The 18,310-nt window shown below is 46.8% G+C and overlaps 1 protein-coding gene and 24 non-coding genes across 25 annotated transcripts in view; all 25 read right to left on the bottom strand.

Moving 5' to 3' along the window:
- nhsl2 (NHS-like 2) overlaps positions 1 to 18,310 on the bottom strand; it is a 231,083-nt gene that overhangs the window by 175,098 nt on the left and 37,675 nt on the right. The window lies entirely within an intron of this gene.
- trnae-uuc (transfer RNA glutamic acid (anticodon UUC)) lies at positions 540 to 611 on the bottom strand. Its single transcript has one exon. It is a non-coding gene; the product is annotated as a tRNA-Glu (tRNA).
- Positions 982 to 1,063, bottom strand: trnal-aag (transfer RNA leucine (anticodon AAG)). Its single transcript has one exon. It is a non-coding gene; the product is annotated as a tRNA-Leu (tRNA).
- On the bottom strand, positions 2,105 to 2,176 carry trnae-uuc (transfer RNA glutamic acid (anticodon UUC)). Its single transcript has one exon. It is a non-coding gene; the product is annotated as a tRNA-Glu (tRNA).
- On the bottom strand, positions 2,547 to 2,628 carry trnal-aag (transfer RNA leucine (anticodon AAG)). The gene has a single exon. It is a non-coding gene; the product is annotated as a tRNA-Leu (tRNA).
- On the bottom strand, positions 3,670 to 3,741 carry trnae-uuc (transfer RNA glutamic acid (anticodon UUC)). The gene has a single exon. It is a non-coding gene; the product is annotated as a tRNA-Glu (tRNA).
- trnal-aag (transfer RNA leucine (anticodon AAG)) lies at positions 4,113 to 4,194 on the bottom strand. Its single transcript has one exon. It is a non-coding gene; the product is annotated as a tRNA-Leu (tRNA).
- On the bottom strand, positions 5,236 to 5,307 carry trnae-uuc (transfer RNA glutamic acid (anticodon UUC)). Its single transcript has one exon. It is a non-coding gene; the product is annotated as a tRNA-Glu (tRNA).
- trnal-aag (transfer RNA leucine (anticodon AAG)) lies at positions 5,679 to 5,760 on the bottom strand. Its single transcript has one exon. It is a non-coding gene; the product is annotated as a tRNA-Leu (tRNA).
- trnae-uuc (transfer RNA glutamic acid (anticodon UUC)) lies at positions 6,802 to 6,873 on the bottom strand. Its single transcript has one exon. It is a non-coding gene; the product is annotated as a tRNA-Glu (tRNA).
- Positions 7,245 to 7,326, bottom strand: trnal-aag (transfer RNA leucine (anticodon AAG)). The gene has a single exon. It is a non-coding gene; the product is annotated as a tRNA-Leu (tRNA).
- On the bottom strand, positions 8,368 to 8,439 carry trnae-uuc (transfer RNA glutamic acid (anticodon UUC)). The gene has a single exon. It is a non-coding gene; the product is annotated as a tRNA-Glu (tRNA).
- trnal-aag (transfer RNA leucine (anticodon AAG)) lies at positions 8,811 to 8,892 on the bottom strand. Its single transcript has one exon. It is a non-coding gene; the product is annotated as a tRNA-Leu (tRNA).
- Positions 9,934 to 10,005, bottom strand: trnae-uuc (transfer RNA glutamic acid (anticodon UUC)). Its single transcript has one exon. It is a non-coding gene; the product is annotated as a tRNA-Glu (tRNA).
- Positions 10,377 to 10,458, bottom strand: trnal-aag (transfer RNA leucine (anticodon AAG)). The gene has a single exon. It is a non-coding gene; the product is annotated as a tRNA-Leu (tRNA).
- trnae-uuc (transfer RNA glutamic acid (anticodon UUC)) lies at positions 11,500 to 11,571 on the bottom strand. The gene has a single exon. It is a non-coding gene; the product is annotated as a tRNA-Glu (tRNA).
- Positions 11,943 to 12,024, bottom strand: trnal-aag (transfer RNA leucine (anticodon AAG)). Its single transcript has one exon. It is a non-coding gene; the product is annotated as a tRNA-Leu (tRNA).
- Positions 13,066 to 13,137, bottom strand: trnae-uuc (transfer RNA glutamic acid (anticodon UUC)). Its single transcript has one exon. It is a non-coding gene; the product is annotated as a tRNA-Glu (tRNA).
- trnal-aag (transfer RNA leucine (anticodon AAG)) lies at positions 13,509 to 13,590 on the bottom strand. Its single transcript has one exon. It is a non-coding gene; the product is annotated as a tRNA-Leu (tRNA).
- On the bottom strand, positions 14,632 to 14,703 carry trnae-uuc (transfer RNA glutamic acid (anticodon UUC)). The gene has a single exon. It is a non-coding gene; the product is annotated as a tRNA-Glu (tRNA).
- On the bottom strand, positions 15,075 to 15,156 carry trnal-aag (transfer RNA leucine (anticodon AAG)). The gene has a single exon. It is a non-coding gene; the product is annotated as a tRNA-Leu (tRNA).
- On the bottom strand, positions 16,198 to 16,269 carry trnae-uuc (transfer RNA glutamic acid (anticodon UUC)). The gene has a single exon. It is a non-coding gene; the product is annotated as a tRNA-Glu (tRNA).
- On the bottom strand, positions 16,641 to 16,722 carry trnal-aag (transfer RNA leucine (anticodon AAG)). The gene has a single exon. It is a non-coding gene; the product is annotated as a tRNA-Leu (tRNA).
- On the bottom strand, positions 17,764 to 17,835 carry trnae-uuc (transfer RNA glutamic acid (anticodon UUC)). The gene has a single exon. It is a non-coding gene; the product is annotated as a tRNA-Glu (tRNA).
- Positions 18,207 to 18,288, bottom strand: trnal-aag (transfer RNA leucine (anticodon AAG)). Its single transcript has one exon. It is a non-coding gene; the product is annotated as a tRNA-Leu (tRNA).

The raw sequence follows: 18,310 nt of genomic DNA, 5'->3' as shown, positions 1-18,310 counted from the left end.
AGGATTACCATTCACAGAGAGTTGGGGAATGGCTGCAATCACAGCACTGAAAGATGGTGAAACATGTACCCTTAGTCCTGCTCCCTCCGTTCAAAGATGGCCATTTGCTTTTCACATAAATGGCCTCCTTGACTCCCCGCTCACACTATCCTACCTCCCCGCCCAGAATGTGTACATCCTCATCAGTAGAAGAGCGGCCACTGAACTGTAGGTCTAAACAGACTGCTGAGAACTGGCCTGACCAGCTAGCTGTTTTGTGTCGTGACATGCGCTTAGCCAGGTTTTGGCTGGTTTTCCTGTTTCCTTCATGGCAATCCTAAGGGGAAGAGGGAAAAGTCTGTATTCTGCTCCTGCTTGGAGAGTATTGACTGGAGGTTGCAAATGGGTATGCAGTGCTGCACTAAGAAGCTCCTTGTGATTGCTTTGTTCACTAGCACATTGTCAAAAGGCAACAGGTACCTGCCAATAACCATCCCCATTTATCCCAGTAGAGGAATAACACACGGTACACCTTGGCTTAGGGAAACATTAAAGACATGTTCCCATACCGGGAGTCGAACCCGGGCCGCCTGGGTGAAAACCAGGAATCCTAACCTCTAGACCATATGGGAGTGAGGTGCTTGTACACCACTGTAGTGAAATCAAGGACACTTTTGTAACTCTGCAGTCATGGTGAGTGCAACACAGCACCACCTTAACCACTCCCCCACTGGCTGCAGGTTCTGGTTAAAAGCAGTAACTAGTCAGGGATGACACCATGAGTGAAAACCAACAAATTAACTTGAAAACTGGTGGGAAAATTCTGCAAGTTGTTAAGACTTCAAAGCCCTCCATCAAAAGATTTACTCTTGAGCTGATTCCTGCAAGTTGGACTTGGCATACGTGTGGCAACAGAATTTAATCTCCATGCCATGTAGGACTTTCCATTTATTGGCAAGACATGAAACCCAACACCAAGGGAACTTTGCAGCTACATCTGCGTGGCAGCAGTGGGATTCGAACCCACGCCCCCGAAGAGACTGGAGCCTTAATCCAGCACCTTAGACCGCTCGGTCATGCTACCACTACAACTAGCAGCCTCCTAGCCAAGTACTAGACGGTAAAACTTGAAAAGGTGCAGCACAAACTAGAAGCCCAGAACATTCAGCAATGCTCTTAATGTTGTAGGAAAGAAATGGTCTCCTACTTCACTGAGTGTTTTTGGACAGGATGGCATCTGCCTGCCCTGGGTAAAATCCTATTGCAGCAATGAGATTTCAACCCACACGTGTGAAGAGCCCAAAGCCTTAACCCAGGTCCTTAGACCTCACAACCTAACACCTTACAATGCGGTGGACTTGAAGCACACTTGAGTGGCATGTAGTTACAGCAGGGAAACAGCAAAGCTTGCAAAGGTGTAACACAAACTGGAACGAGTTTCTTCAACTTCATAAACAGTACCTTTGCATAATACCCAAAACTGATTAACAATGGTGATCAGTTTGTTTGCACTGATTAACAATGGGCTGTTGGCTCACTTTCATCATCATTCACATGCAAATTGCCACAACCATTGATCAATGGACAGGATTACCATTCACAGAGAGTTGGGGAATGGCTGCAATCACAGCACTGAAAGATGGTGAAACATGTACCCTTAGTCCTGCTCCCTCCGTTCAAAGATGGCCATTTGCTTTTCACATAAATGGCCTCCTTGACTCCCCGCTCACACTATCCTACCTCCCCGCCCAGAATGTGTACATCCTCATCAGTAGAAGAGCGGCCACTGAACTGTAGGTCTAAACAGACTGCTGAGAACTGGCCTGACCAGCTAGCTGTTTTGTGTCGTGACATGCGCTTAGCCAGGTTTTGGCTGGTTTTCCTGTTTCCTTCATGGCAATCCTAAGGGGAAGAGGGAAAAGTCTGTATTCTGCTCCTGCTTGGAGAGTATTGACTGGAGGTTGCAAATGGGTATGCAGTGCTGCACTAAGAAGCTCCTTGTGATTGCTTTGTTCACTAGCACATTGTCAAAAGTCAACAGGTACCTGCCAATAACCATCCCCATTTATCCCAGTATAGGAATAACACACGGTACACCTTGGCTTAGGGAAACATTAAAGACATGTTCCCATACCGGGAGTCGAACCCGGGCCGCCTGGGTGAAAACCAGGAATCCTAACCGCTAGACCATATGGGAGTGAGGTGCTTGCACACCACTGTAGTGAAATCAAGGACACTTTTGTAACTCTGCAGTCATGGTGAGTGCAACACAGCACCACCTTAACCACTCCCCCACTGGCTGCAGGTTCTGGTTAAAAGCAGTAACTAGTCAGGGATGACACCATGAGTGAAAACCAACAAATTAACTTGAAAACTGGTGGGAAAATTCTGCAAGTTGTTAAGACTTCAAAGCCCTCCATCAAAAGATTTACTCTTGAGCTGATTCCTGCAAGTTGGACTTGGCATACGTGTGGCAACAGAATTTAATCTCCATGCCATGTAGGACTTTCCATTTATTGGCAAGACATGAAACCCAACACCAAGGGAACTTTGCAGCTACATCTGCGTGGCAGCAGTGGGATTCGAACCCACGCCCCCGAAGAGACTGGAGCCTTAATCCAGCACCTTAGACCGCTCGGTCATGCTACCACTACAACTAGCAGCCTCCTAGCCAAGTACTAGACGGTAAAACTTGAAAAGGTGCAGCACAAACTAGAAGCCCAGAACATTCAGCAATGCTCTTAATGTTGTTGGAAAGAAATGGTCTCCTACTTCACTGAGTGTTTTTGGACAGGATGGCATCTGCCTGCCCTGGGTAAGATCCTATTGCAGCAATGAGATTTCAACCCACACGTGTGAAGAGCCCAAAGCCTTAACCCAGGTCCTTAGACCTCACAACCTAACACCTTACAATGCGGTGGACTTGAAGCACACTTGAGTGGCATGTAGTTACAGCAGGGAAACAGCAAAGCTTGCAAAGGTGTAACACAAACTGGAACGAGTTTCTTCAACTTCATAAACAGTACCTTTGCATAATACCCAAAACTGATTAACAATGGTGATCAGTTTGTTTGCACTGATTAACAATGGGCTGTTGGCTCACTTTCATCATCATTCACATGCAAATTGCCACAACCATTGATCAATGGACAGGATTACCATTCACAGAGAGTTGGGGAATGGCTGCAATCACAGCACTGAAAGATGGTGAAACATGTACCCTTAGTCCTGCTCCCTCCGTTCAAAGATGGCCATTTGCTTTTCACATAAATGGCCTCCTTGACTCCCCGCTCACACTATCCTACCTCCCCGCCCAGAATGTGTACATCCTCATCAGTAGAAGAGCGGCCACTGAACTGTAGGTCTAAACAGACTGCTGAGAACTGGCCTGACCAGCTAGCTGTTTTGTGTCGTGACATGCGCTTAGCCAGGTTTTGGCTGGTTTTCCTGTTTCCTTCATGGCAATCCTAAGGGGAAGAGGGAAAAGTCTGTATTCTGCTCCTGCTTGGAGAGTATTGACTGGAGGTTGCAAATGGGTATGCAGTGCTGCACTAAGAAGCTCCTTGTGATTGCTTTGTTCACTAGCACATTGTCAAAAGGCAACAGGTACCTGCCAATAACCATCCCCATTTATCCCAGTAGAGGAATAACACACGGTACACCTTGGCTTAGGGAAACATTAAAGACATGTTCCCATACCGGGAGTCGAACCCGGGCCGCCTGGGTGAAAACCAGGAATCCTAACCGCTAGACCATATGGGAGTGAGGTGCTTTGCACACCACTGTAGTGAAATCAAGGACACTTTTGTAACTCTGCAGTCATGGTGAGTGCAACACAGCACCACCTTAACCACTCCCCCACTGGCTGCAGGTTCTGGTTAAAAGCAGTAACTAGTCAGGGATGACACCATGAGTGAAAACCAACAAATTAACTTGAAAACTGGTGGGAAAATTCTGCAAGTTGTTAAGACTTCAAAGCCCTCCATCAAAAGATTTACTCTTGAGCTGATTCCTGCAAGTTGGACTTGGCATACGTGTGGCAACAGAATTTAATCTCCATGCCATGTAGGACTTTCCATTTATTGGCAAGACATGAAACCCAACACCAAGGGAACTTTGCAGCTACATCTGCGTGGCAGCAGTGGGATTCGAACCCACGCCCCCGAAGAGACTGGAGCCTTAATCCAGCACCTTAGACCGCTCGGTCATGCTACCACTACAACTAGCAGCCTCCTAGCCAAGTACTAGACGGTAAAACTTGAAAAGGTGCAGCACAAACTAGAAGCCCAGAACATTCAGCAATGCTCTTAATGTTGTAGGAAAGAAATGGTCTCCTACTTCACTGAGTGTTTTTGGACAGGATGGCATCTGCCTGCCCTGGGTAAGATCCTATTGCAGCAATGAGATTTCAACCCACACGTGTGAAGAGCCCAAAGCCTTAACCCAGGTCCTTAGACCTCACAACCTAACACCTTACAATGCGGTGGACTTGAAGCACACTTGAGTGGCATGTAGTTACAGCAGGGAAACAGCAAAGCTTGCAAAGGTGTAACACAAACTGGAACGAGTTTCTTCAACTTCATAAACAGTACCTTTGCATAATACCCAAAACTGATTAACAATGGTGATCAGTTTGTTTGCACTGATTAACAATGGGCTGTTGGCTCACTTTCATCATCATTCACATGCAAATTGCCACAACCATTGATCAATGGACAGGATTACCATTCACAGAGAGTTGGGGAATGGCTGCAATCACAGCACTGAAAGATGGTGAAACATGTACCCTTAGTCCTGCTCCCTCCGTTCAAAGATGGCCATTTGCTTTTCACATAAATGGCCTCCTTGACTCCCCGCTCACACTATCCTACCTCCCCGCCCAGAATGTGTACATCCTCATCAGTAGAAGAGCGGCCACTGAACTGTAGGTCTAAACAGACTGCTGAGAACTGGCCTGACCAGCTAGCTGTTTTGTGTCGTGACATGCGCTTAGCCAGGTTTTGGCTGGTTTTCCTGTTTCCTTCATGGCAATCCTAAGGGGAAGAGGGAAAAGTCTGTATTCTGCTCCTGCTTGGAGAGTATTGACTGGAGGTTGCAAATGGGTATGCAGTGCTGCACTAAGAAGCTCCTTGTGATTGCTTTGTTCACTAGCACATTGTCAAAAGTCAACAGGTTCCTGCCAATAACCATCCCCATTTATCCCAGTAGAGGAATAACACACGGTACACCTTGGCTTAGGGAAACATTAAAGACATGTTCCCATACCGGGAGCTGAACCCGGGCCGCCTGAGTGAAAACCAGGAATCCTAACCGCTAGACCATATGGGAGTGAGGTGCTTTGCACACCACTGTAGTGAAGTCAAGGACACTTTTGTAACTCTGCAGTCATGGTGAGTGCAACACAGCACCACCTTAACCACTCCCCCACTGGCTGCAGGTTCTGGTTAAAAGCAGTAACTAGTCAGGGATGACACCATGAGTGAAAACCAACAAATTAACTTGAAAACTGGTGGGAAAATTCTGCAAGTTGTTAAGACTTCAAAGCCCTCCATCAAAAGATTTACTCTTGAGCTGATTCCTGCAAGTTGGACTTGGCATACGTGTGGCAACAGAATTTAATCTCCATGCCATGTAGGACTTTCCATTTATTGGCAAGACATGAAACCCAACACCAAGGGAACTTTGCAGCTACATCTGCGTGGCAGCAGTGGGATTCGAACCCACGCCCCCGAAGAGACTGGAGCCTTAATCCAGCACCTTAGACCGCTCGGTCATGCTACCACTACAACTAGCAGCCTCCTAGCCAAGTACTAGACGGTAAAACTTGAAAAGGTGCAGCACAAACTAGAAGCCCAGAACATTCAGCAATGCTCTTAATGTTGTAGGAAAGAAATGGTCTCCTACTTCACTGAGTGTTTTTGGACAGGATGGCATCTGCCTGCCCTGGGTAAAATCCTGTTGCAGCAATGAGATTTCAACCCACACGTGTGAAGAGCCCAAAGCCTTAACCCAGGTCCTTAGACCTCACAACCTAACACCTTACAATGCGGTGGACTTGAAGCACACTTGAGTGGCATGTAGTTACAGCAGGGAAACAGCAAAGCTTGCAAAGGTGTAACACAAACTGGAACGAGTTTCTTCAACTTCATAAACAGTACCTTTGCATAATACCCAAAACTGATTAACAATGGTGATCAGTTTGTTTGCACTGATTAACAATGGGCTGTTGGCTCACTTTCATCATCATTCACATGCAAATTGCCACAACCATTGATCAATGGACAGGATTACCATTCACAGAGAGTTGGGGAATGGCTGCAATCACAGCACTGAAAGATGGTGAAACATGTACCCTTAGTCCTGCTCCCTCCGTTCAAAGATGGCCATTTGCTTTTCACATAAATGGCCTCCTTGACTCCCCGCTCACACTATCCTACCTCCCCGCCCAGAATGTGTACATCCTCATCAGTAGAAGAGCGGCCACTGAACTGTAGGTCTAAACAGACTGCTGAGAACTGGCCTGACCAGCTAGCTGTTTTGTGTCGTGACATGCGCTTAGCCAGGTTTTGGCTGGTTTTCCTGTTTCCTTCATGGCAATCCTAAGGGGAAGAGGGAAAAGTCTGTATTCTGCTCCTGCTTGGAGAGTATTGACTGGAGGTTGCAAATGGGTATGCAGTGCTGCACTAAGAAGCTCCTTGTGATTGCTTTGTTCACTAGCACATTGTCAAAAGTCAACAGGTACCTGCCAATAACCATCCCCATTTATCCCAGTACAGGAATAACACACGGTACACCTTGGCTTAGGGAAACATTAAAGACATGTTCCCATACCGGGAGTTGAACCCGGGCCGCCTGAGTGAAAACCAGGAATCCTAACCGCTAGACCATATGGGAGTGAGGTGCTTTGCACACCACTGTAGTGAAATCAAGGACACTTTTGTAACTCTGCAGTCATGGTGAGTGCAACACAGCACCACCTTAACCACTCCCCCACTGGCTGCAGGTTCTGGTTAAAAGCAGTAACTAGTCAGGGATGACACCATGAGTGAAAACCAACAAATTAACTTGAAAACTGGTGGGAAAATTCTGCAAGTTGTTAAGACTTCAAAGCCCTCCATCAAAAGATTTACTCTTGAGCTGATTCCTGCAAGTTGGACTTGGCATACGTGTGGCAACAGAATTTAATCTCCATGCCATGTAGGACTTTCCATTTATTGGCAAGACATGAAACCCAACACCAAGGGAACTTTGCAGCTACATCTGCGTGGCAGCAGTGGGATTCGAACCCACGCCCCCGAAGAGACTGGAGCCTTAATCCAGCACCTTAGACCGCTCGGTCATGCTACCACTACAACTAGCAGCCTCCTAGCCAAGTACTAGACGGTAAAACTTGAAAAGGTGCAGCACAAACTAGAAGCCCAGAACATTCAGCAATGCTCTTAATGTTGTAGGAAAGAAATGGTCTCCTACTTCACTGAGTGTTTTTGGACAGGATGGCATCTGCCTGCCCTGGGTAAGATCCTATTGCAGCAATGAGATTTCAACCCACACGTGTGAAGAGCCCAAAGCCTTAACCCAGGTCCTTAGACCTCACAACCTAACACCTTACAATGCGGTGGACTTGAAGCACACTTGAGTGGCATGTAGTTACAGCAGGGAAACAGCAAAGCTTGCAAAGGTGTAACACAAACTGGAACGAGTTTCTTCAACTTCATAAACAGTACCTTTGCATAATACCCAAAACTGATTAACAATGGTGATCAGTTTGTTTGCACTGATTAACAATGGGCTGTTGGCTCACTTTCATCATCATTCACATGCAAATTGCCACAACCATTGATCAATGGACAGGATTACCATTCACAGAGAGTTGGGGAATGGCTGCAATCACAGCACTGAAAGATGGTGAAACATGTACCCTTAGTCCTGCTCCCTCCGTTCAAAGATGGCCATTTGCTTTTCACATAAATGGCCTCCTTGACTCCCCGCTCACACTATCCTACCTCCCCGCCCAGAATGTGTACATCCTCATCAGTAGAAGAGCGGCCACTGAACTGTAGGTCTAAACAGACTGCTGAGAACTGGCCTGACCAGCTAGCTGTTTTGTGTCGTGACATGCGCTTAGCCAGGTTTTGGCTGGTTTTCCTGTTTCCTTCATGGCAATCCTAAGGGGAAGAGGGAAAAGTCTGTATTCTGCTCCTGCTTGGAGAGTATTGACTGGAGGTTGCAAATGGGTATGCAGTGCTGCACTAAGAAGCTCCTTGTGATTGCTTTGTTCACTAGCACATTGTCAAAAGTCAACAGGTTCCTGCCAATAACCATCCCCATTTATCCCAGTAGAGGAATAACACACGGTACACCTTGGCTTAGGGAAACATTAAAGACATGTTCCCATACCGGGAGTTGAACCCGGGCCGCCTGAGTGAAAACCAGGAATCCTAACCGCTAGACCATATGGGAGTGAGGTGCTTTGCACACCACTGTAGTGAAATCAAGGACACTTTTGTAACTCTGCAGTCATGGTGAGTGCAACACAGCACCACCTTAACCACTCCCCCACTGGCTGCAGGTTCTGGTTAAAAGCAGTAACTAGTCAGGGATGACACCATGAGTGAAAACCAACAAATTAACTTGAAAACTGGTGGGAAAATTCTGCAAGTTGTTAAGACTTCAAAGCCCTCCATCAAAAGATTTACTCTTGAGCTGATTCCTGCAAGTTGGACTTGGCATACGTGTGGCAACAGAATTTAATCTCCATGCCATGTAGGACTTTCCATTTATTGGCAAGACATGAAACCCAACACCAAGGGAACTTTGCAGCTACATCTGCGTGGCAGCAGTGGGATTCGAACCCACGCCCCCGAAGAGACTGGAGCCTTAATCCAGCACCTTAGACCGCTCGGTCATGCTACCACTACAACTAGCAGCCTCCTAGCCAAGTACTAGACGGTAAAACTTGAAAAGGTGCAGCACAAACTAGAAGCCCAGAACATTCAGCAATGCTCTTAATGTTGTTGGAAAGAAATGGTCTCCTACTTCACTGAGTGTTTTTGGACAGGATGGCATCTGCCTGCCCTGGGTAAGATCCTATTGCAGCAATGAGATTTCAACCCACACGTGTGAAGAGCCCAAAGCCTTAACCCAGGTCCTTAGACCTCACAACCTAACACCTTACAATGCGGTGGACTTGAAGCACACTTGAGTGGCATGTAGTTACAGCAGGGAAACAGCAAAGCTTGCAAAGGTGTAACACAAACTGGAACGAGTTTCTTCAACTTCATAAACAGTACCTTTGCATAATACCCAAAACTGATTAACAATGGTGATCAGTTTGTTTGCACTGATTAACAATGGGCTGTTGGCTCACTTTCATCATCATTCACATGCAAATTGCCACAACCATTGATCAATGGACAGGATTACCATTCACAGAGAGTTGGGGAATGGCTGCAATCACAGCACTGAAAGATGGTGAAACATGTACCCTTAGTCCTGCTCCCTCCGTTCAAAGATGGCCATTTGCTTTTCACATAAATGGCCTCCTTGACTCCCCGCTCACACTATCCTACCTCCCCGCCCAGAATGTGTACATCCTCATCAGTAGAAGAGCGGCCACTGAACTGTAGGTCTAAACAGACTGCTGAGAACTGGCCTGACCAGCTAGCTGTTTTGTGTCGTGACATGCGCTTAGCCAGGTTTTGGCTGGTTTTCCTGTTTCCTTCATGGCAATCCTAAGGGGAAGAGGGAAAAGTCTGTATTCTGCTCCTGCTTGGAGAGTATTGACTGGAGGTTGCAAATGGGTATGCAGTGCTGCACTAAGAAGCTCCTTGTGATTGCTTTGTTCACTAGCACATTGTCAAAAGGCAACAGGTACCTGCCAATAACCATCCCCATTTATCCCAGTAGAGGAATAACACACGGTACACCTTGGCTTAGGGAAACATTAAAGACATGTTCCCATACCGGGAGTCGAACCCGGGCCGCCTGGGTGAAAACCAGGAATCCTAACCGCTAGACCATATGGGAGTGAGGTGCTTTGCACACCACTGTAGTGAAATCAAGGACACTTTTGTAACTCTGCAGTCATGGTGAGTGCAACACAGCACCACCTTAACCACTCCCCCACTGGCTGCAGGTTCTGGTTAAAAGCAGTAACTAGTCAGGGATGACACCATGAGTGAAAACCAACAAATTAACTTGAAAACTGGTGGGAAAATTCTGCAAGTTGTTAAGACTTCAAAGCCCTCCATCAAAAGATTTACTCTTGAGCTGATTCCTGCAAGTTGGACTTGGCATACGTGTGGCAACAGAATTTAATCTCCATGCCATGTAGGACTTTCCATTTATTGGCAAGACATGAAACCCAACACCAAGGGAACTTTGCAGCTACATCTGCGTGGCAGCAGTGGGATTCGAACCCACGCCCCCGAAGAGACTGGAGCCTTAATCCAGCACCTTAGACCGCTCGGTCATGCTACCACTACAACTAGCAGCCTCCTAGCCAAGTACTAGACGGTAAAACTTGAAAAGGTGCAGCACAAACTAGAAGCCCAGAACATTCAGCAATGCTCTTAATGTTGTAGGAAAGAAATGGTCTCCTACTTCACTGAGTGTTTTTGGACAGGATGGCATCTGCCTGCCCTGGGTAAGATCCTATTGCAGCAATGAGATTTCAACCCACACGTGTGAAGAGCCCAAAGCCTTAACCCAGGTCCTTAGACCTCACAACCTAACACCTTACAATGCGGTGGACTTGAAGCACACTTGAGTGGCATGTAGTTACAGCAGGGAAACAGCAAAGCTTGCAAAGGTGTAACACAAACTGGAACGAGTTTCTTCAACTTCATAAACAGTACCTTTGCATAATACCCAAAACTGATTAACAATGGTGATCAGTTTGTTTGCACTGATTAACAATGGGCTGTTGGCTCACTTTCATCATCATTCACATGCAAATTGCCACAACCATTGATCAATGGACAGGATTACCATTCACAGAGAGTTGGGGAATGGCTGCAATCACAGCACTGAAAGATGGTGAAACATGTACCCTTAGTCCTGCTCCCTCCGTTCAAAGATGGCCATTTGCTTTTCACATAAATGGCCTCCTTGACTCCCCGCTCACACTATCCTACCTCCCCGCCCAGAATGTGTACATCCTCATCAGTAGAAGAGCGGCCACTGAACTGTAGGTCTAAACAGACTGCTGAGAACTGGCCTGACCAGCTAGCTGTTTTGTGTCGTGACATGCGCTTAGCCAGGTTTTGGCTGGTTTTCCTGTTTCCTTCATGGCAATCCTAAGGGGAAGAGGGAAAAGTCTGTATTCTGCTCCTGCTTGGAGAGTATTGACTGGAGGTTGCAAATGGGTATGCAGTGCTGCACTAAGAAGCTCCTTGTGATTGCTTTGTTCACTAGCACATTGTCAAAAGTCAACAGGTTCCTGCCAATAACCATCCCCATTTATCCCAGTAGAGGAATAACACACGGTACACCTTGGCTTAGGGAAACATTAAAGACATGTTCCCATACCGGGAGTTGAACCCGGGCCGCCTGAGTGAAAACCAGGAATCCTAACCGCTAGACCATATGGGAGTGAGGTGCTTTGCACACCACTGTAGTGAAATCAAGGACACTTTTGTAACTCTGCAGTCATGGTGAGTGCAACACAGCACCACCTTAACCACTCCCCCACTGGCTGCAGGTTCTGGTTAAAAGCAGTAACTAGTCAGGGATGACACCATGAGTGAAAACCAACAAATTAACTTGAAAACTGGTGGGAAAATTCTGCAAGTTGTTAAGACTTCAAAGCCCTCCATCAAAAGATTTACTCTTGAGCTGATTCCTGCAAGTTGGACTTGGCATACGTGTGGCAACAGAATTTAATCTCCATGCCATGTAGGACTTTCCATTTATTGGCAAGACATGAAACCCAACACCAAGGGAACTTTGCAGCTACATCTGCGTGACAGCAGTGGGATTCGAACCCACGCCCCCGAAGAGACTGGAGCCTTAATCCAGCACCTTAGACCGCTCGGTCATGCTACCACTACAACTAGCAGCCTCCTAGCCAAGTACTAGACGGTAAAACTTGAAAAGGTGCAGCACAAACTAGAAGCCCAGAACATTCAGCAATGCTCTTAATGTTGTAGGAAAGAAATGGTCTCCTACTTCACTGAGTGTTTTTGGACAGGATGGCATCTGCCTGCCCTGGGTAAAATCCTGTTGCAGCAATGAGATTTCAACCCACACGTGTGAAGAGCCCAAAGCCTTAACCCAGGTCCTTAGACCTCACAACCTAACACCTTACAATGCGGTGGACTTGAAGCACACTTGAGTGGCATGTAGTTACAGCAGGGAAACAGCAAAGCTTGCAAAGGTGTAACACAAACTGGAACGAGTTTCTTCAACTTCATAAACAGTACCTTTGCATAATACCCAAAACTGATTAACAATGGTGATCAGTTTGTTTGCACTGATTAACAATGGGCTGTTGGCTCACTTTCATCATCATTCACATGCAAATTGCCACAACCATTGATCAATGGACAGGATTACCATTCACAGAGAGTTGGGGAATGGCTGCAATCACAGCACTGAAAGATGGTGAAACATGTACCCTTAGTCCTGCTCCCTCCGTTCAAAGATGGCCATTTGCTTTTCACATAAATGGCCTCCTTGACTCCCCGCTCACACTATCCTACCTCCCCGCCCAGAATGTGTACATCCTCATCAGTAGAAGAGCGGCCACTGAACTGTAGGTCTAAACAGACTGCTGAGAACTGGCCTGACCAGCTAGCTGTTTTGTGTCGTGACATGCGCTTAGCCAGGTTTTGGCTGGTTTTCCTGTTTCCTTCATGGCAATCCTAAGGGGAAGAGGGAAAAGTCTGTATTCTGCTCCTGCTTGGAGAGTATTGACTGGAGGTTGCAAATGGGTATGCAGTGCTGCACTAAGAAGCTCCTTGTGATTGCTTTGTTCACTAGCACATTGTCAAAAGGCAACAGGTACCTGCCAATAACCATCCCCATTTATCCCAGTAGAGGAATAACACACGGTACACCTTGGCTTAGGGAAACATTAAAGACATGTTCCCATACCGGGAGTCGAACCCGGGCCGCCTGGGTGAAAACCAGGAATCCTAACCGCTAGACCATATGGGAGTGAGGTGCTTTGCACACCACTGTAGTGAAATCAAGGACACTTTTGTAACTCTGCAGTCATGGTGAGTGCAACACAGCACCACCTTAACCACTCCCCCACTGGCTGCAGGTTCTGGTTAAAAGCAGTAACTAGTCAGGGATGACACCATGAGTGAAAACCAACAAATTAACTTGAAAACTGGTGGGAAAATTCTGCAAGTTGTTAAGACTTCAAAGCCCTCCATCAAAAGATTTACTCTTGAGCTGATTCCTGCAAGTTGGACTTGGCATACGTGTGGCAACAGAATTTAATCTCCATGCCATGTAGGACTTTCCATTTATTGGCAAGACATGAAACCCAACACCAAGGGAACTTTGCAGCTACATCTGCGTGGCAGCAGTGGGATTCGAACCCACGCCCCCGAAGAGACTGGAGCCTTAATCCAGCACCTTAGACCGCTCGGTCATGCTACCACTACAACTAGCAGCCTCCTAGCCAAGTACTAGACGGTAAAACTTGAAAAGGTGCAGCACAAACTAGAAGCCCAGAACATTCAGCAATGCTCTTAATGTTGTAGGAAAGAAATGGTCTCCTACTTCACTGAGTGTTTTTGGACAGGATGGCATCTGCCTGCCCTGGGTAAGATCCTATTGCAGCAATGAGATTTCAACCCACACGTGTGAAGAGCCCAAAGCCTTAACCCAGGTCCTTAGACCTCACAACCTAACACCTTACAATGCGGTGGACTTGAAGCACACTTGAGTGGCATGTAGTTACAGCAGGGAAACAGCAAAGCTTGCAAAGGTGTAACACAAACTGGAACGAGTTTCTTCAACTTCATAAACAGTACCTTTGCATAATACCCAAAACTGATTAACAATGGTGATCAGTTTGTTTGCACTGATTAACAATGGGCTGTTGGCTCACTTTCATCATCATTCACATGCAAATTGCCACAACCATTGATCAATGGACAGGATTACCATTCACAGAGAGTTGGGGAATGGCTGCAATCACAGCACTGAAAGATGGTGAAACATGTACCCTTAGTCCTGCTCCCTCCGTTCAAAGATGGCCATTTGCTTTTCACATAAATGGCCTCCTTGACTCCCCGCTCACACTATCCTACCTCCCCGCCCAGAATGTGTACATCCTCATCAGTAGAAGAGCGGCCACTGAACTGTAGGTCTAAACAGACTGCTGAGAACTGGCCTGACCAGCTAGCTGTTTTGTGTCGTGACATGCGCTTAGCCAGGTTTTGGCTGGTTTTCCTGTTTCCTTCATGGCAATCCTAAGGGGAAGAGGGAAAAGTCTGTATTCTGCTCCTGCTTGGAGAGTATTGACTGGAGGTTGCAAATGGGTATGCAGTGCTGCACTAAGAAGCTCCTTGTGATTGCTTTGTTCACTAGCACATTGTCAAAAGTCAACAGGTTCCTGCCAATAACCATCCCCATTTATCCCAGTATAGGAATAACACACGGTACACCTTGGCTTAGGGAAACATTAAAGACATGTTCCCATACCGGGAGTTGAACCCGGGCCGCCTGAGTGAAAACCAGGAATCCTAACCGCTAGACCATATGGGAGTGAGGTGCTTTGCACACCACTGTAGTGAAATCAAGGACACTTTTGTAACTCTGCAGTCATGGTGAGTGCAACACAGCACCACCTTAACCACTCCCCCACTGGCTGCAGGTTCTGGTTAAAAGCAGTAACTAGTCAGGGATGACACCATGAGTGAAAACCAACAAATTAACTTGAAAACTGGTGGGAAAATTCTGCAAGTTGTTAAGACTTCAAAGCCCTCCATCAAAAGATTTACTCTTGAGCTGATTCCTGCAAGTTGGACTTGGCATACGTGTGGCAACAGAATTTAATCTCCATGCCATGTAGGACTTTCCATTTATTGGCAAGACATGAAACCCAACACCAAGGGAACTTTGCAGCTACATCTGCGTGGCAGCAGTGGGATTCGAACCCACGCCCCCGAAGAGACTGGAGCCTTAATCCAGCACCTTAGACCGCTCGGTCATGCTACCACTACAACTAGCAGCCTCCTAGCCAAGTACTAGACGGTAAAACTTGAAAAGGTGCAGCACAAACTAGAAGCCCAGAACATTCAGCAATGCTCTTAATGTTGTAGGAAAGAAATGGTCTCCTACTTCACTGAGTGTTTTTGGACAGGATGGCATCTGCCTGCCCTGGGTAAGATCCTATTGCAGCAATGAGATTTCAACCCACACGTGTGAAGAGCCCAAAGCCTTAACCCAGGTCCTTAGACCTCACAACCTAACACCTTACAATGCGGTGGACTTGAAGCACACTTGAGTGGCATGTAGTTACAGCAGGGAAACAGCAAAGCTTGCAAAGGTGTAACACAAACTGGAGCGAGTTTCTTCAACTTCATAAACAGTACCTTTGCATAATACCCAAAACTGATTAACAATGGTGATCAGTTTGTTTGCACTGATTAACAATGGGCTGTTGGCTCACTTTCATCATCATTCACATGCAAATTGCCACAACCATTGATCAATGGACAGGATTACCATTCACAGAGAGTTGGGGAATGGCTGCAATCACAGCACTGAAAGATGGTGAAACATGTACCCTTAGTCCTGCTCCCTCCGTTCAAAGATGGCCATTTGCTTTTCACATAAATGGCCTCCTTGACTCCCCGCTCACACTATCCTACCTCCCCGCCCAGAATGTGTACATCCTCATCAGTAGAAGAGCGGCCACTGAACTGTAGGTCTAAACAGACTGCTGAGAACTGGCCTGACCAGCTAGCTGTTTTGTGTCGTGACATGCGCTTAGCCAGGTTTTGGCTGGTTTTCCTGTTTCCTTCATGGCAATCCTAAGGGGAAGAGGGAAAAGTCTGTATTCTGCTCCTGCTTGGAGAGTATTGACTGGAGGTTGCAAATGGGTATGCAGTGCTGCACTAAGAAGCTCCTTGTGATTGCTTTGTTCACTAGCACATTGTCAAAAGGCAACAGGTACCTGCCAATAACCATCCCCATTTATCCCAGTAGAGGAATAACACACGGTACACCTTGGCTTAGGGAAACATTAAAGACATGTTCCCATACCGGGAGTCGAACCCGGGCCGCCTGGGTGAAAACCAGGAATCCTAACCGCTAGACCATATGGGAGTGAGGTGCTTTGCACACCACTGTAGTGAAATCAAGGACACTTTTGTAACTCTGCAGTCATGGTGAGTGCAACACAGCACCACCTTAACCACTCCCCCACTGGCTGCAGGTTCTGGTTAAAAGCAGTAACTAGTCAGGGATGACACCATGAGTGAAAACCAACAAATTAACTTGAAAACTGGTGGGAAAATTCTGCAAGTTGTTAAGACTTCAAAGCCCTCCATCAAAAGATTTACTCTTGAGCTGATTCCTGCAAGTTGGACTTGGCATACGTGTGGCAACAGAATTTAATCTCCATGCCATGTAGGACTTTCCATTTATTGGCAAGACATGAAACCCAACACCAAGGGAACTTTGCAGCTACATCTGCGTGGCAGCAGTGGGATTCGAACCCACGCCCCCGAAGAGACTGGAGCCTTAATCCAGCACCTTAGACCGCTCGGTCATGCTACCACTACAACTAGCAGCCTCCTAGCCAAGTACTAGACGGTAAAACTTGAAAAGGTGCAGCACAAACTAAAAGCCCAGAACATTCAGCAATGCTCTTAATGTTGTAGGAAAGAAATGGTCTCCTACTTCACTGAGTGTTTTTGGACAGGATGGCATCTGCCTGCCCTGGGTAAGATCCTATTGCAGCAATGAGATTTCAACCCACACGTGTGAAGAGCCCAAAGCCTTAACCCAGGTCCTTAGACCTCACAACCTAACACCTTACAATGCGGTGGACTTGAAGCACACTTGAGTGGCATGTAGTTACAGCAGGGAAACAGCAAAGCTTGCAAAGGTGTAACACAAACTGGAACGAGTTTCTTCAACTTCATAAACAGTACCTTTGCATAATACCCAAAACTGATTAACAATGGTGATCAGTTTGTTTGCACTGATTAACAATGGGCTGTTGGCTCACTTTCATCATCATTCACATGCAAATTGCCACAACCATTGATCAATGGACAGGATTACCATTCACAGAGAGTTGGGGAATGGCTGCAATCACAGCACTGAAAGATGGTGAAACATGTACCCTTAGTCCTGCTCCCTCCGTTCAAAGATGGCCATTTGCTTTTCACATAAATGGCCTCCTTGACTCCCCGCTCACACTATCCTACCTCCCCGCCCAGAATGTGTACATCCTCATCAGTAGAAGAGCGGCTACTGAACTGTAGGTCTAAACAGACTGCTGAGAACTGGCCTGACCAGCTAGCTGTTTTGTGTCGTGACATGCGCTTAGCCAGGTTTTGGCTGGTTTTCCTGTTTCCTTCATGGCAATCCTAAGGGGAAGAGGGAAAAGTCTGTATTCTGCTCCTGCTTGGAGAGTATTGACTGGAGGTTGCAAATGGGTATGCAGTGCTGCACTAAGAAGCTCCTTGTGATTGCTTTGTTCACTAGCACATTGTCAAAAGGCAACAGGTACCTGCCAATAACCATCCCCATTTATCCCAGTAGAGGAATAACACACGGTACACCTTGGCTTAGGGAAACATTAAAGACATGTTCCCATACCGGGAGTCGAACCCGGGGCGCCTGGGTGAAAACCAGGAATCCTAACCTCTAGACCATATGGGAGTGAGGTGCTTTGCACACCACTGTAGTGAAATCAAGGACACTTTTGTAACTCTGCAGTCATGGTGAGTGCAACACAGCACCACCTTAACCACTCCCCCACTGGCTGCAGGTTCTGGTTAAAAGCAGTAACTAGTCAGGGATGACACCATGAGTGAAAACCAACAAATTAACTTGAAAACTGGTGGGAAAATTCTGCAAGTTGTTAAGACTTCAAAGCCCTCCATCAAAAGATTTACTCTTGAGCTGATTCCTGCAAGTTGGACTTGGCATACGTGTGGCAACAGAATTTAATCTCCATGCCATGTAGGACTTTCCATTTATTGGCAAGACATGAAACCCAACACCAAGGGAACTTTGCAGCTACATCTGCGTGGCAGCAGTGGGATTCGAACCTACGCCCCCGAAGAGACTGGAGCCTTAATCCAGCACCTTAGACCGCTCGGTCATGCTACCACTACAGCTAGCAGCCTCCTAG

This window comes from Maylandia zebra, linkage group LG3 (genome assembly GCF_041146795.1).
Source record: "Maylandia zebra isolate NMK-2024a linkage group LG3, Mzebra_GT3a, whole genome shotgun sequence".
NCBI classification, from domain to species: domain Eukaryota; kingdom Metazoa; phylum Chordata; class Actinopteri; order Cichliformes; family Cichlidae; genus Maylandia; species Maylandia zebra.
The sequence above is the reverse complement of the archived record's forward strand: the minus strand, read 5'-3'. Positions and strand labels throughout refer to the sequence as shown.